We start from the raw sequence: 15,201 nt of genomic DNA on the forward strand, positions 1-15,201 counted from the left end.
ATAATGACATGATCATCTCAATAGATGTAGAAAATATATTTGACAAAGTCTAATACTCTCTCATAAAACACTCAGCATATTAGTAACAGAAAGGAACATGTTACCTGATAAGTGGCATCCACGAAAAACCCTCAGCTAACATCATAACTGACAGTAAAAGACTAAAATTTTGTCCCCTAATAGGAACAAGACAAGGATATCTGCTACTACCACTTCTACTCAACATTGTACTGGAGTTTCTAGCCGGGAAATTAGACCAAAAAATTAAGAAAAGACATCCAGAATGGAAACAAAAAGTAAAACTATCTCTATTCACAGACGACATGCTCTTCCATGTAGAATGCCCTAAGGAAACTCCCCCAACAACAGCAACAAACTATTAGAGCTAATAAATAAGTTAGGTAAGTTTGTAGGATACACGATCAATATACAAAAATCTGTTTCATTTCTATAGACTGGCAATGAAAGATCTGAAAAGCTAAGAAAATCTCATTTATAATAACATCAAAAAGAATAAAATACATAGGAATAAATTTAAAAAAAAACAAATTTTGTATTCTGAAAATTACAAAGCAATGCCAAACGAAATTAGAGGACCTAAATAAATGGAAAGACATCATGTGTACATCGGTAGGAACATTTAATATTATTGATATGGCAATAGTCTCTAATTTTATTAGCAGATTCAATGCAATTTCTCTCAAAAGTTCTAGTACTATTTTTGCAGCAATTAATAAGATGATCCTAAAATTTGTATAGAAATGAAAAAAAAAAAGCACTAAAGTAGCCCAAAAAATCTTAAAAGAGAAGAACAGAATTGGACTAACACTTCCCTATTTTAAAACTCACTGCAAAGCTACAGTAATCAAGACAGCATGGTACTGGCATTAGTATAGACATAGAGGTTGGAAGTCCAGAAATAAATCCGTGCATCTGTGGTCAACCGATTTTTGATCAGAGGCCAAAACAGTTCAATGGAGAAAGAATAGTTTTTCAACATAGAGTACTGAAACAACTGGATAGCCACATGCAAAAGAAAGTGGCTACCTCACACTACATGCAAAAATTAACTCAAGATTGATTAAAAACCTAAATTTAAGATGTAAAACTCTGAGAAGAGATCACAGATGTAAGTCTTTGTGACCTCAGACAAGGCAATGTCTTCTAAGCTATGACTCCTAAAGCCAAAGGAAGCAAGCAAACAAGTAAATGAATGCATTTTACTTCATCAAAATTATACAGGTAAGGGTGGGATGGACTAGAGGCATTAATGGGAGACATCTTGAACTTTGGGAATGCTCTAAAACAAACGAATGAAAATGGTGGCAAGAATGAAAAATTAAACGCATAAGTGAAAAACTGGAGGAATTGAGACCACATAAAAGAGAAAAAGGAAAACCCTGGGATTTGCCCCAAATCATGCTCAAAGGAGTTAATGTCAAAGTTGAATCAAGAATCTAGGCCTCTGGGCTTCAAATTTAGATTTTTTTCCTCTCTACCAAGTAAAAGGAAATTTTACTCATTCCAATTTTTTTTTTTTTTTTAAAGATTGGCACCTGAGCTAACAACTGTTGCCAATCTTTTTTTTTTTTTTTCTGCTTTATCTCCCCAACTCCCCTCCCCCCCGCCCCCCATACACAGTTGTATATCTTAGTTGCAGGTCCTTCTAGTTGTGGCTCATGGGACGCCGTCTCAACGTGGCCTGACGAGCGGTGCCATGTCCGCTCCCAGGATCCGAACCTGGGCCGCCGCAGCGGAGCGCGCGAACTTAACCACTCGGCCACGGAGCCGGCCCCTCCAAAATTTAATTATAAGCATGAATGGACAATCAAGAAATTATAAAACTGTCTTTTCCTAAACACTTCAAAAATTAGTGTATTGATTTTCTGTTGCTGCCATGATAAGTTACCATACCCTTAGTGACATAAAGCAACACAAATGTATTATCTCACAGTTTCTTTTTTTTTTTTAAAGATTGGCACCTGAGCTAACAACTGTTGCCAATCTTCTTTTCTTCTTCTTCTTCTTCTTCTCCTCCCCAAAGCCCCCTAGTACATAGTTGTGTATTCCAGTTGTGAGTGCCTCTAGTCGTGCCATGTAGGACACCACCTCAGCATGGCCTGATGAGCGGTGCCATATCCACATCCAGGATTCAAACCGGTGAAACCTTGGGCCGCTGAAGCAGAGCATGTGAACTTAACCACTCGACCACAGGGCTGGCCCCTCACGGTTTCTATACAGGTCAGAAGTCCAGGTACAGCACGGCTCAGACGCTACTTTGCTTAGAGGTTCAATAGACAAAATGGAGATATTGGCTGGTTGTACCCGTTTCTCAAGGCTCTGGGGGGATGAATCATTTTCAAGCTCATTCAGGTTGTTGGCAAAACTCAATTCCATGCAGTCGTAGAACTGAGGTCCCTTTATCCTTTCTGGGTGTTAACAGGTAATTGTCCTCTGCTTCCAGAGGCCCCTGAATTCCTTGTTTTGTGGCCTCCTTTCTCCATCTGCAAAGCCATCAGCACGGGTGAACTTCTTCTCATACTTCCAAAATCTCTGATCTTCTCTTTTGCCTCATCTCTTCTGCCTTCCTCGTCTACTTCATCTCCCTTCCAACTGACTCTTCTGCCTTCCTCTTTTGCTTTTAAGAGCTCATGTGATTACATTGGGCCCAGTTGAATAATCCAAGACAACCTTCCTACTTTAAGGTCAGCTGATTAGCAATCTTATTTCCATCCACATAGTCCCTTCACAATAGTACCTAGATTAGTGTTTGATTGAATACCCAGCAGATGAGAATCTTGGCAGGACATTTAGAATTCTGCCAACCACAATTAGGTAGACACCAATTTGGTTCTCTTGTTCCATTTGCTACATCTCAAGGTACTGACCAAAGTCTATAAACTCTAAAGTAGTTGAGTCCCTGTAAATTCTTCCCCTGTAAATTCTTCCTTGACTAATTCAATTATAGGACACACTGAATCAATGTTTATACTCATCACAGTTGCCAGACTTCATTTGTAGAGAATTGAAATCTGCTGTATACTGTCCAACCATTTTAATTGGTAAAATTCTCTGCTCACTTTCATTTGGCAGAATCTCAGTCTACTGACCCTTTGTCTGCAGTTCGAAAGATATATTCTTTGAAATTTGTATTATATTTATTTCAATATACTATTATTTAATTTTATGTATTTCTGTTGAGTATAGATTTTTTTTTCACTTGTGGATGAATTAATTTGAAGAATACATACCCATGTAAATTTGGCAAATAAACAAGCCATCTGCCTGTAAAGGTCAAATTCCTGCTAAAAGGAAAGTAAATGATACATAGGAGAAAATGTCTATATTTATACAGAAAACTTATAGAACGTATTAAATTTGTTAGCTCTAATCAGTGGAAGAATTTTATTTAAAACATTTGACAGCTTGGCTACTTATGTTACATGGAGAAATTTCATTGATAGCATATCAGTTAATTCAAATAATCATCTAAGTGGTCAACTATGATTCTCTGACTAATGTATAACTCTGAATTTGAAATAAAAGAAATGGGAAAATAAACAGATATTATATTATCCAATAAAAAACAGGCATGAAGTCTGTTGAGGAAGTATGAAAACCTCACGCAGCTAGCTCATTTAAAACACACACACACATTGGGCCAGTCCCGGTGGCCTAGTGGTTAAGTTTGGCACACTTCACTTTGGCAACCCAGGTTTAGTTCCCAGGCACGGACCTACACAATTCAATCTATCAGTGGCCATGCTGTGACCGCGGCTCACATACAAAATAGAGGTAGATCAGCAACAAATGTTAGCTCAGGGTGAATGTTCCTCTGCAAAAAAAAATAAAAATAAAACACACACAAATGCAGGCACACATCAAGGAGCTTGATAATATTAGCTTGACAACCAAAGAATCTGTGGAAGAAACTAAGGCTCGCTGCAAAATACTACTTGAAGAAGAATGAATCATTAAGTACCAAATGTGTATGCCCTTGAAATTCTTTATACAACTCCTCAGGCACTGCCACACATCCATCAGTGTCTCTCATTTCTGCTGCCTGGTTGAACAGAAGCAGAGATGGGATTGTCAACTGTGAAGGAATTTGGGCAGAGGAGGGAAAAGAGGGAAGGAAATCATACTGATGAGCAAAATCAGTAGCCTTTGGGTGACACTATTTGTGATGTCCCAAATACACTTACAGCCTGATCTTAATTTCCAAAGACAGTACCCTCTAGTCATAGTGGGCTGTTATATCATCATCTGAGCACACCAAATATCTCTATGCGTGGTTCTTTAAATTTAAAATATCATTTATCTCACTTCCCTGTCTGTTGAAATACCACTCATCTTTCAAGTCTTTTCTCAAATGCTCTTCTCCTTTCCAGAGTCAGAATTTGCTTATAGCCACAGAGTAATTTTCTCAGAATGACATTAAAGCACTTATAAAATTTCTTCCTGTATTGTAATTAACTGTGTTATTCTAAATAATGCTTTCCAAAGAGATCATAAACATCTTGATATGCAACCTGTATATTAACAGTCTTTCTAATATTCACTGCACTTATCATAATGATTTAGGCATACTGGCATTAACAAAAGCTTTCAAATTGAAATTAACAATTGCCACAACCATATATAAATATATGGACTTAAATATATAGTAAATTTTTTATTTTTAATCATTTTTTACTCTTAAAATAGTATAACTACAATACTGAAAATGGGACAAGTGGGAAAATATACACTATAATTCCACTTCATTAACACAAATCTTATCTGTATTTTTATTCTAAGAAATAAGCTTACCTACTATAACAAAATCTCCCCCTTAATTGAAAATTTAGGTGAATTTTTAAATAGCATAAGAAATCTGATTCTTTTACAGAATCAGGGTGTACATCAAGGTATGCTTCAGCTTTGTTTGCTATAAAAGTGATCACTGACCACTAAAATCAAGATTATACGGTGCCATATGGCCAAGTGTTTAAGTTCCCACACTCTGCTTCAGCAACCAAGGGTTCACTGTTTTGGATCCTGGGTGCAGACCTACAGACCACTTATCAAGCCATGCTGTGGTGGCAACCCACACAGAAGAACTAGAATGACTTGCAACTAGAATATACAACTATGTACCGGGGTTTGGGGGGAAAAAAACAAAAAAAGGGGAAGATTGGCAACAGATGTTAGCTCAGGGCCAATCTTCTTCACCAAAAAAAAAAAAAATTACAATTTATCTGTGGGTTATTAGAGGAGGAATTTTATCCTTTACTCATGTATCCCCAATATTTCTTATTGTCAGTCGTAAAAATGCTTAATTAATATTTATTGAACATAAGGGACAGTAAACTACAACCTGCAGGCAAATCTCACCTATCATTTGATCTTGTATGGCCTGAGAGCTAAGGGTTTTTGCATGTTTAAATGGTTGAAAAAGTTCAAAAGAGGAATAACATTTTTCTGGCAATGTGAAAATTATATGAATTATAAATTCCAGTGTCCATAAATAAAGTTTTATTATAACACAGTCATGCTTAACCTTTATGCATGGTCTGTGGCTATGTTCATAGTACAATGGCAGAGTTGAGTAGTTGGGACATAGAGCCCAAAATTATTTACTATCAGGCCATTTAAAAGAATATATGCAGATCCCTGGAATATACGAGTTATTCAATTGAAATTTCTTAGGTAAAAGCAACATAGATGTTCCAGAATGACATCTGCAAAACACACACACTCACACATAAGTTATCCTTGTCACATTGTGGGCTTTTCAATGTGTATATGCAGCTATAAGAATGATTGCATGACTTTTTACTCTTAACAAATCAACATAGGTATAAGGTTTATGTCTCCATCACCAGAGCAAGTTCCCTGGGAGTAAGAACTGTGTTCTTATTCACTATTATATCTGCAGGTCCTTGAATAGTATGTGGAGAAATGTAAATGCCCAATAAAAAGTTTTTGAATTAGATACAAAGAAATAAATGAACATTAAATTTTCTCTGATTTGGGGGCTGACCCCGTGGTGCAACGGTTAAGTGTGCATGTTTGCTTTGGCAGCCCAAGGTTCGCTGGCTTGGATCCCGGGTGCGGACATGGCACCACTTGGCAAGCGATGCTGTGGTAGGTGTCCTACATATAAAGTAGAGGAAGATGGGCACAGATGTTAGCTCAGGGCCAGACTTCCCAAGGAAAAAGCAGAGGATTGGCAGCAGTTAGCTCAGGGCTAATCTTCCTCAAAAAAAATATTTTTTTTTCTCTGATTTCAAAATAAATAGATATTAAGACTACACAAGCTGGAAAAATTTGATCTAGAGAGTAAGGATGTGAGATTCTTCTTTCTATTTTTGGTCTTTTGCTGTTTCTTCTCAATGAAATAATCCAACCCACAGTCTCTGTAATGCGGCCTGTCAAGTATTAAGGAATGGATTATGGCTCCTAGGGCCCTTCAGAAAGGGCAGGATGGAGCAGTTTAGGACATGCTAGAGTTAGAAAACTCAGTTAAAAAACCCAGTGATAAATATAATGCTTATATTTAAAAACAAGAGAAACCTGAAAGCTTGGACCTCAGGAGGCTTAAAAGATAAACAAAAAAAGTGCATATTTTTATGGGAATAGAAACTTGGAGAAATGAAGTGATCAGAAGAAGTTAGGTTCCCTCAGGCCTTAGACAGAGGTTAGACTGCAGTTGTAGCCATGTGTGTGGTTGAAACTGATAGAAAGGCTGCTGTCTCCTTGCCCTGAAGAAGCAGAGAAAGGAGCTCAGGACAGCCTGATCCACCATAAATTAAGAGAGGAATTCTAGAATGAAGAAAGCCAGATAGAGGGGTGTCCCATGTTCTATGAATAAAGTCTGCCCCAAACTCTGCTAAAAATGAAATATGCATGTGCAGGGAGGACTTCCAGCAGGTAAACTAAAAGAACTAAATTGATGTCTGAACTGCTGCCCACAACAAACAAAACAAAGTTTTCAATTTGAGTCTAAGAAAGTTAATCACGCACTTAAACAAAACAAATCATCAACACTCTGTTAAGGAATATAACAGAATCCAGATGCTCCACAATGTTAATATTCATGATGTGAGGTATACAATCCAAAATTATTTGACGAAGAATCGGGAAAATATGACTGTATCATGAGAAAAGGCAATAAAGAAAGAGTAATTCTGAGATAACATATACAAGTATTTTAAAACCATCGTTATAACTATGCTCAATGAAGTAAAGGAAAATATGCTCTTAAAGAATGAAAAGATAAGAAATCTCAGTAGTGAAATTAAAAACCATTTAAAAGCAATCAAATGGAAATACTTATACAGTATCTAAAAAAAATTTTTAAATCATTGGAAGGGCTTCTCAGTATGATGAAGATGACAAAGAAAGAATCACAAAACTTAAAGATGTATCAATTGAAATTGCTCAATGTGAAAAACAGAGAAAAGATTATCAAAATATATGATGAGAGCCTCAATAAGAATATTTTAGGCCTGTTGTCTCACATATTGGTGATCGAGGTACAAGAATAGAGAAAATGAGGTAGGAAAAAAAAACTGAATAAGGGCAGAATATTTTCCAAGATTGGCGAAAATACATAATTTCAGATTTACGAAGCTTATTTAACCCAAGAAGGATTTAAAAAATCTTATGCCTAAGCGCATCATAGTAAATCAAATCTTGAAAACATCAAAAAGTTAAGATATTTTTAAATAGAGCAAAATGGATAATTTGAATAATTGTCAATATCACATCAGAAACTAAGGAGGCCAGAAAATAGTGAAATAATAACTTTAAAGCACTAAAAGAACAAATATGTCCATGAAAAATTCTCTATCCAAGGAGAATATATTTCAAGAATGAAGGGAAAATACAGACATTTTCACAAAAGAACAACTGACATAATTTATCATCAGCAGAACTGGGCTATAAGAAATACTAAAGAAAATTCTTCAAGCTAAAGATAAATGATAATACAGACAGACTCAGACAGAGGAATGAAGAGTATTTCAAATAGTAAACAAAATGAAAGAATATTTTCTTCTTAATTTATTTTAATAATGTATAAAGAAAAACTTACAACATTAACTTGTGAGATTTGTAATGTATATAGATTATAGATGTAATACATGTGACCACTATAAAATAAAAGACAACGAGGAAGGGATAAATGGACCTATACTTTTCTAAGTTTGCTACCTTATATGCATAGCTGTACAATATCAACTGTAAGTGGACTGTAAAGAGTGAGGAATACGGGCCGTAGTCAATAGACTAACCAGCAAAATTCAAAGTTAAGATTTGTACCTAAAAAGCCAAGTGAAACAGAATTTTTAAAAAACGTTCAAATAATTCCAAAGAAGGCAAGAAGAGGAACAGAAGGATCAAAAACAAAATGCTCAAACACAAAACAAATAATAAAATGTAGACACAAATCTAGCAATACCAATAATTACATTAAATAAAATGGATTAAACACTCCAGTCAAAAGAATTACCAGAATGGAATCAAAAGCAAGATTCAACTATATACTGTCTATAAGAGACATACTTTAAGTGTAAAGACATAGATAGGTTAAAAACAAATCAAAGGAAAAAGTACACTATGAAAACAGCATAAGAAAGCAAAAGCGGCTAATATCAGATTTGATAGACTTAAAGATAAATTTTATTGCCAGAGATGAAGAAGGACACTTTATCATAACAAAAGGACCAATATACCAGGAAGGCATAAAAAATAATAGGTATTTACATCTAATAGCAAAACTTCAAAATATATAAAACAAAATTGAGTGACATACGGGTCCTGCCCAGTGGCACAGTGGTTAAGTTCGTGTGCTTTGCTCTGGTGGCCTGGGGTCCATGGCTTCAGATCCTGGGTACGGACCTACACAACACTCATCAAGCCATGCTGTGGCAACACCCCGTATACAAAATAAGGGAAGACTGGCACCAATGTTAGCTCAGGGACAGTCTCCCTCACCAAAAAATTTGACCGACAGAAAGGGCAAAACAGACAATTTCACGATCATTTTAAGAGATTTTCAAATGCTTCTCTTGGCAATTGACAGAAGAACTAATCAAGAAATCTGCAAAGACAGATGACTTGAATACTATTTTACAAACTTAATCTAATTGATAGTTATAGACCACTATACCTAATAACTGCAGAATACACATTTTTTTCAAATTCACATATTTTTGCAAAGATAGATCACATGCTGCATCATAAAATAAGTCTCAAAATATTTTAAAAGATTGAAATAAAAGAATGGTCTCCAACCAAAATGTAATTAAACCAGATGTAAACAACAACATGTAGAAAACCTAGATATTTAGAAATTCAACAACACACTTCTAAATAATCCATGGGTCAAAGAATAAATCACAGGGAAAATTAGAAAATGTTTCAACTGAATAATGAATTTACGACTTTTAAAAATTGGTGAACCAAAATTCCACCTTAGGAAACAAGAAAAAAATAAAGAGGGACTGTCCCATGGCCAAGAGGTTAAGCTCACTCACTCCGCTTCTGCGTCCCAGGGTTCGCAGGTTTGGATCCTGAGTGCAGACCTAGCACCACTTGTCAAGCCATGCCCTGGTGGCATCCCACATAAAATAGAGGAAGATTGGTATGAAGGTTAACTCAGTGACAATCTTCCAAAGTAGAAGAGAAGAGAGGCAGAGAAGAGAAGAGAGGAGATAAAGCAGAAATAACCAACAGCATGAATAAGCGAGACTGTTGCTACGTGTTCTACAGACATTGAAAGGATAGGTGAGTATTAAGACAACTTCACATCAGCAGATTTGACACAGTAAAACACAAGAGAAAAAAATGGATTTCATAAAACTTAAAGACTTCTACTGATTAAAAAACATCAATAAGAAGATTAACACACATTCCACAGACTTGGAGAAAATATTTGTAAACATTAATCTTAGAAATTTTGGGAATCCAAGATATATAAAAACTGATACAAGGAACTCTCATTCATTGCTCATGGGAATGCAAAATGGGACAGCCACTTTGGAAGAAAGTATGGCAGTTTCTTACAAAACTAAACATATTTTCACTCTACAATCCAGCAATCATGCTCCTTGGTATTTACACATAGGAGTTGAAAACGTCTGTCCACACAAAATCCTGCAGATGGATGTTTATAGCGGTTTTATTCGTAATTGCCAAAATGTGGAAGCAAGCAAGATGCCCTTCAGTGGTGAGTGGATAAACTCTAGCACATCCAGACAATAGAATATTATTCGGTGCTAAAAAGAAATGAGCTATCAAGCCATGAAAAGCCATGGAGGAATCTTAAGTGCACATTACTATGTGAAAGAAGTCAATGTGAAAATGCTGCATACTGTATGATTCCAACCATATGACATTCTGGAAAAGGCAAATCTAGAGAGGAGCGAAAGAATCAGTAGTTGTCAGGGGTTAGTAAGGAGGAAGGAATGAACAGTCAGAGCACAGAGGATTTTTAGGTCAGAGAAACTATTGTGTATGATAATATAATGGTGGATACATATCATCATACATTTGTAGAATGCACAACACCAAGAGTGAACCCTAATATAAACTGTGGACTTTGGGTGACAATGATGTGTCCATGTAGGTTCATCGATTATAACAAATGTACCACTCTAGTATGGGATTTTCATAGTAGTGGAGTCTGTCTGTCTGCAGGAGCTTGGAGTAAGGATATAAGAAATCTCTGTGACTTCTGCTCAGTTTTTCTGTGAATCTAAAACTATTCTAAAAAATAGAGCTTGTTTTATAAAAGTAAAATTCATTCATAAAAAGACAAGTAGACCAATAAAAAAATAGGCAAAATATGTGATCAGAAAATTCACAAAAGAAGGTATATTATAGCCAATATGCCCATGTAAAAGTGATCCTTATCAATAGCCACCAGGAAAAATCAAATTCAAACCACAATGAAATACCACTATACACCTAGAGGAATGATCATGTGAAAATAGTAAACACCAAATATTGACAAAGGTGTGGAACAATGGGAAGTCTCATAGATTGTTGGTGGGAGCGTGAAATGGTACAATCACCTTAGAAAAAGCTCTGGCACTTCTCATGAAACTAAACATTCATGGACACAATATTTCACTTCTAGGTATTTACCACAGAGAATTAAAAACATATGTTCACAAAGACTTGTACAAAAATACTCATACAGTTTTATTTATAATAGCCCAAAACAGGAAAAAACAGGGGTTCATAAATAGAGAATGGATAAGTAAACTCATATGCTTGCATCCTACTCAGCAACATAAAGGAAAGAACTAATGATGCATGCTATGACATGGATGAATCTGAAAGCGTTATGCTAAGTGAAAAAAATCTTCCACAAAAGTCTATATACTGTATGGCTTAATTTATATGAAGTTCTAGAATAGGCAGAACTAATCTATGAAAAGAAAAATCAAAACAGTGATTGCCTTGGGAGCGGAGGGTGGCAGCAAGGATAGACTAGGAAGGCACATGAGTGAACTTTCTGGCATGACATGTAATGTCCCACACTTTGTTAGGAGTGTGGGTTGCACAGGTGAATGCATTTGTCAGAACTTATCAAAGAGTACCCTTAAGATTGGTGTTTTTATAAAAAGTAAGTAAGTTTTCCCTCTAAAGAAGAAGAACAGTAATGAATACTGTACTCTACCATGGGGGCGGGCAAACTTTTTCTTAAAAGGCCAAATAGTTTAGGCTTTGTGGACCATATGGTCTGTGTCACAACCGCTCAACCCCAAGATAGTAGCACAAAAACAGCCACAGACAATTTGTAAATGAATGAGCATGGCTGTGTTCCAATAAAACTTTATTTACAAAAACAGGAAAATGACCCAGAGGCCATAGTTTGTTGACACCTGCAGCTATTTAATAATACCAAAATAATGTATTTGGGATAAAGTGATTCCAGCAACATTCTCTGAGTGCATTAAAAATATGATGGATTGGGGGCCGACCCTGTTGCCTAGTGGTTAAGTTCAATGTGCTCTACTTTAGCAGCCTGGGTTCGGTTCCTGGGCACTGACCTACACCACTCGTCTGTGGCCATGCTGTGGCAGTGACCCCCATAGAAAATGGAGAAAAATTGGCATAGATGTTAGCTCAGGGTGAATCTTCCTCAGCAAAAAAGGAAAAAATATGATTGATGGATGGGTAGATAAATAGATTCTTGCTAAAACAAACATAGTAATTCTAATTGTACAACCGAAGTGGTGGGTATATACTATTCACAATAATCTTTATCAACTTTTTAATATGCTTGAAAGTTTTTATAATAAACTGTCAGGGGGAACAACTACACAAATGAAAAATAAATGGGCACATAGACACTATTTATAGCTTACTAGGCAAAATAGAGTTAATATGACCATGAATTAAGAAACACAGTGTAGGGGGCCTGCCGGGTGGTGTAGTGGTTTAGTTAACATGTTCCGCTTCAGTGGCCCAGGGTTCTCTGGTTCGGATCCTGGGTGTGGACCTACACACTGCTCCTCAAGCCATGATGTGGCAGCATCCCACATAGAGGAACTAGGATATGCACCTATGTACTGGGGCTTTGGGAAGAAAAACAAAGATACACAGTGTAGGTAGATGAAACTTCCTAAGCTATCATGTGCTGTCCAACAGTCCCACAGACCAAAGAAATGCCCCAGCAAGGAGTCACTGCAGGTGTGGCTACGGAGAATAGCAAAGGGCCTCCAGGCCTAGGCTAAGACCATCACACCGTCCTAGAACAAAATAAAAAGATTGGGTGCTGTTTGATAGTGTGTGTGTTTCAAAATATAACATATAGATTTTAGATTCAATTTAACAGTTGGTCAAAAAAACAAAAATTCTAGTATTCCCACTTAAATCCAATTTTAAATACTCAACAAAAATAATCAGTGACATAAAGAGAAATGTTAACTTTTCAAATACATTATTTTTTATCTTTGATAACCTATACTTTTTAGACTTATAGTGGACTATGCATTTTAAAAGCCTCATGTATCACCTTTAATATCAGCTAAACTCCAGAATTATTTAAAACTCATATTTTTATGAGTTATAATAAAAATTCTTACATTCCATGCTTTTTTAAAAAATAAAGTTTACTGTCATTGCAAAGATGTATTTGAATTATCATAGTCATACCATTTTATCTAAATGTAATGCGATACAATTTTAAAAATCAATACTAAATTTTAATCACTCTGCCCTGAGCTTTAGTAGACTCGAAATATTGACGCAATGATGTGTTTGATGTTCTAATAGATTTTCAAACTTAGCTCTGAAAACTTCTCAAAGCATTGATTACATGATGAAAAATATTATTTTGGAGTACTGACAAATTATTTCAAGAGTAACTTAATCAAAAATTTTATTAATACTCATGAAATAAGGATTTTCGAATGGAGACAATATTCCAACAAGATGATTTTTCCATAAACATTTTCAAATAGCTAATATCTAAAAGCAGAACAATTGCTTATTTAAAATTATCTCTAGGGAAATACTCATATTTTAACGTTTAATTGCAGTTACAAAAGATACCTGACTATTATTAAAATTACCTCCCTTCAGTAACTATGCCAGGCCATATTTTGCCCCCCTTTCCCTATGAGGCTTGTATTATTATTATTCCACTTGACAGATAAGGAAACTGAGACCACACAGCTAACAGCTTGACAGGGCCAGGGTTCAAACCCATCTCGTCTGACTCCAAAGATCTTAAGTCAAACCAAGTGACACAGTTAAAATGGTGTCTGCCTATAAAACATCTCAATTTTGATGTGAATTACCCCCATTTTATCTCATGGCTAGGCTATCAAAAAATTAGCACAGCAAAATGAGAAAAGAGAAGGAAGAAAGGAAAGAAAGAGGGAAGTAAACAAGGGGGAAAGGAAAAACGTACAATGATGGAGATCCTAGTGTTGTCTAAATCTAAGATGAGGAGTAAGCAAGAATAGAGTAAGAGCCACATACAAAAAAAGAGGAAAGGATCAGGTATTCTACCTATGAAAAAGACTAGGGTAAACAAATGTATGCTGTGAAAATTCTTCTTCTTCTAACTAAAAGGAAGGAGCAGTGGCGAGATGCCAAAGGAGAGATATACAGAATCAAACAATTCACAAGGCATTGCAATGGCTAAAAGTTGGGAACGAGAGTCAATATCACCATCTAACATAACTGAATCCACAATTCGAGTTACAAGCATTGCAGTGAGTCATTGGTCCTGTTTGTGAAGCTGGTGCCTTTCTTGTGATAAAGTTGGCTTATTCCTGACAATTATTAAAAATTCTAAAAAAAAAAAGTATTTTGACATCAAAGCCAAACAACATAAGAAACTCCATCTTACTTACATAGAAGTTAAAGTGAGGAACACCAAAATTATTCGGAAATGTACTAAATATATAGCTCTTTTGAACATCAGATATTTTATGACAAGTTTTTACCAACATCTCATTTAGCTCTTAAACCAACTATCCTATGAACTAAGCATCATTATTCGCCCTTTGAAAGTTGAGAAAACCAAGGCTTAAAAAAATTAATTGTTCAAGATACAGCTAGTAAGTGGAGTCAGGATTCTAATCCACATGTGTAGTATTTATGTAAACATTTCCAAATAATCTATTGTTTTATACCTTTATAAAGCCTGAACATTTGCTTTCTTAAATTATCTCTAGGGAAATACTCATATTTAACATTTATTTGTTTTTATTTGAGAGAAGCATCACATTTACAAAAAATCACCAGCCTTCAATTAGTTACGCCATGCAATTTATTACCTCTTTTCATGTCTAAGCCCAATATATGAGAGCTGACATGGAGTTGATTTTTCCTCACTGAAATATCTTAATCACCTGGCACAAAATGGTGAATGTATGAAGTTCATTAGTTAACAAATAAACAAATGAATAAATGTGTGGCTCCAGGGCCACCTCAAAGACTAGTAAGCAGCACCTCAGAGTTTTCTAGTCAGCCTGAGAAAACAAGTGTTACTAGACAGAGCTATCAGTCCAGCCAAAAGCAAAGAAATTTGACCAATTCATCTATATAGTATTATCAGGTTTAAATTTTACAATTTCCATAAAGAGTCAAAATGGCTGGAAAATCCCAAGTATTGTCTAGATAGACTTTGGGATCCCAGAAATCCAATTATGAGAATCCAATGTAATATTTTAGAATCATAAATACCTT

The 15,201-nt window shown here is 35.6% G+C and overlaps 1 protein-coding gene across 1 annotated transcript in view; it reads right to left on the reverse strand.

Moving 5' to 3' along the window:
- MALRD1 (MAM and LDL receptor class A domain containing 1) overlaps nucleotides 1-15,201 on the reverse strand; it is a 650,667-nt gene that overhangs the window by 618,706 nt on the left and 16,760 nt on the right. The window lies entirely within an intron of this gene.

The sequence above is a fragment of the Equus asinus genome, chromosome 29 (genome assembly GCF_041296235.1).
Source record: "Equus asinus isolate D_3611 breed Donkey chromosome 29, EquAss-T2T_v2, whole genome shotgun sequence".
NCBI classification, from domain to species: domain Eukaryota; kingdom Metazoa; phylum Chordata; class Mammalia; order Perissodactyla; family Equidae; genus Equus; species Equus asinus.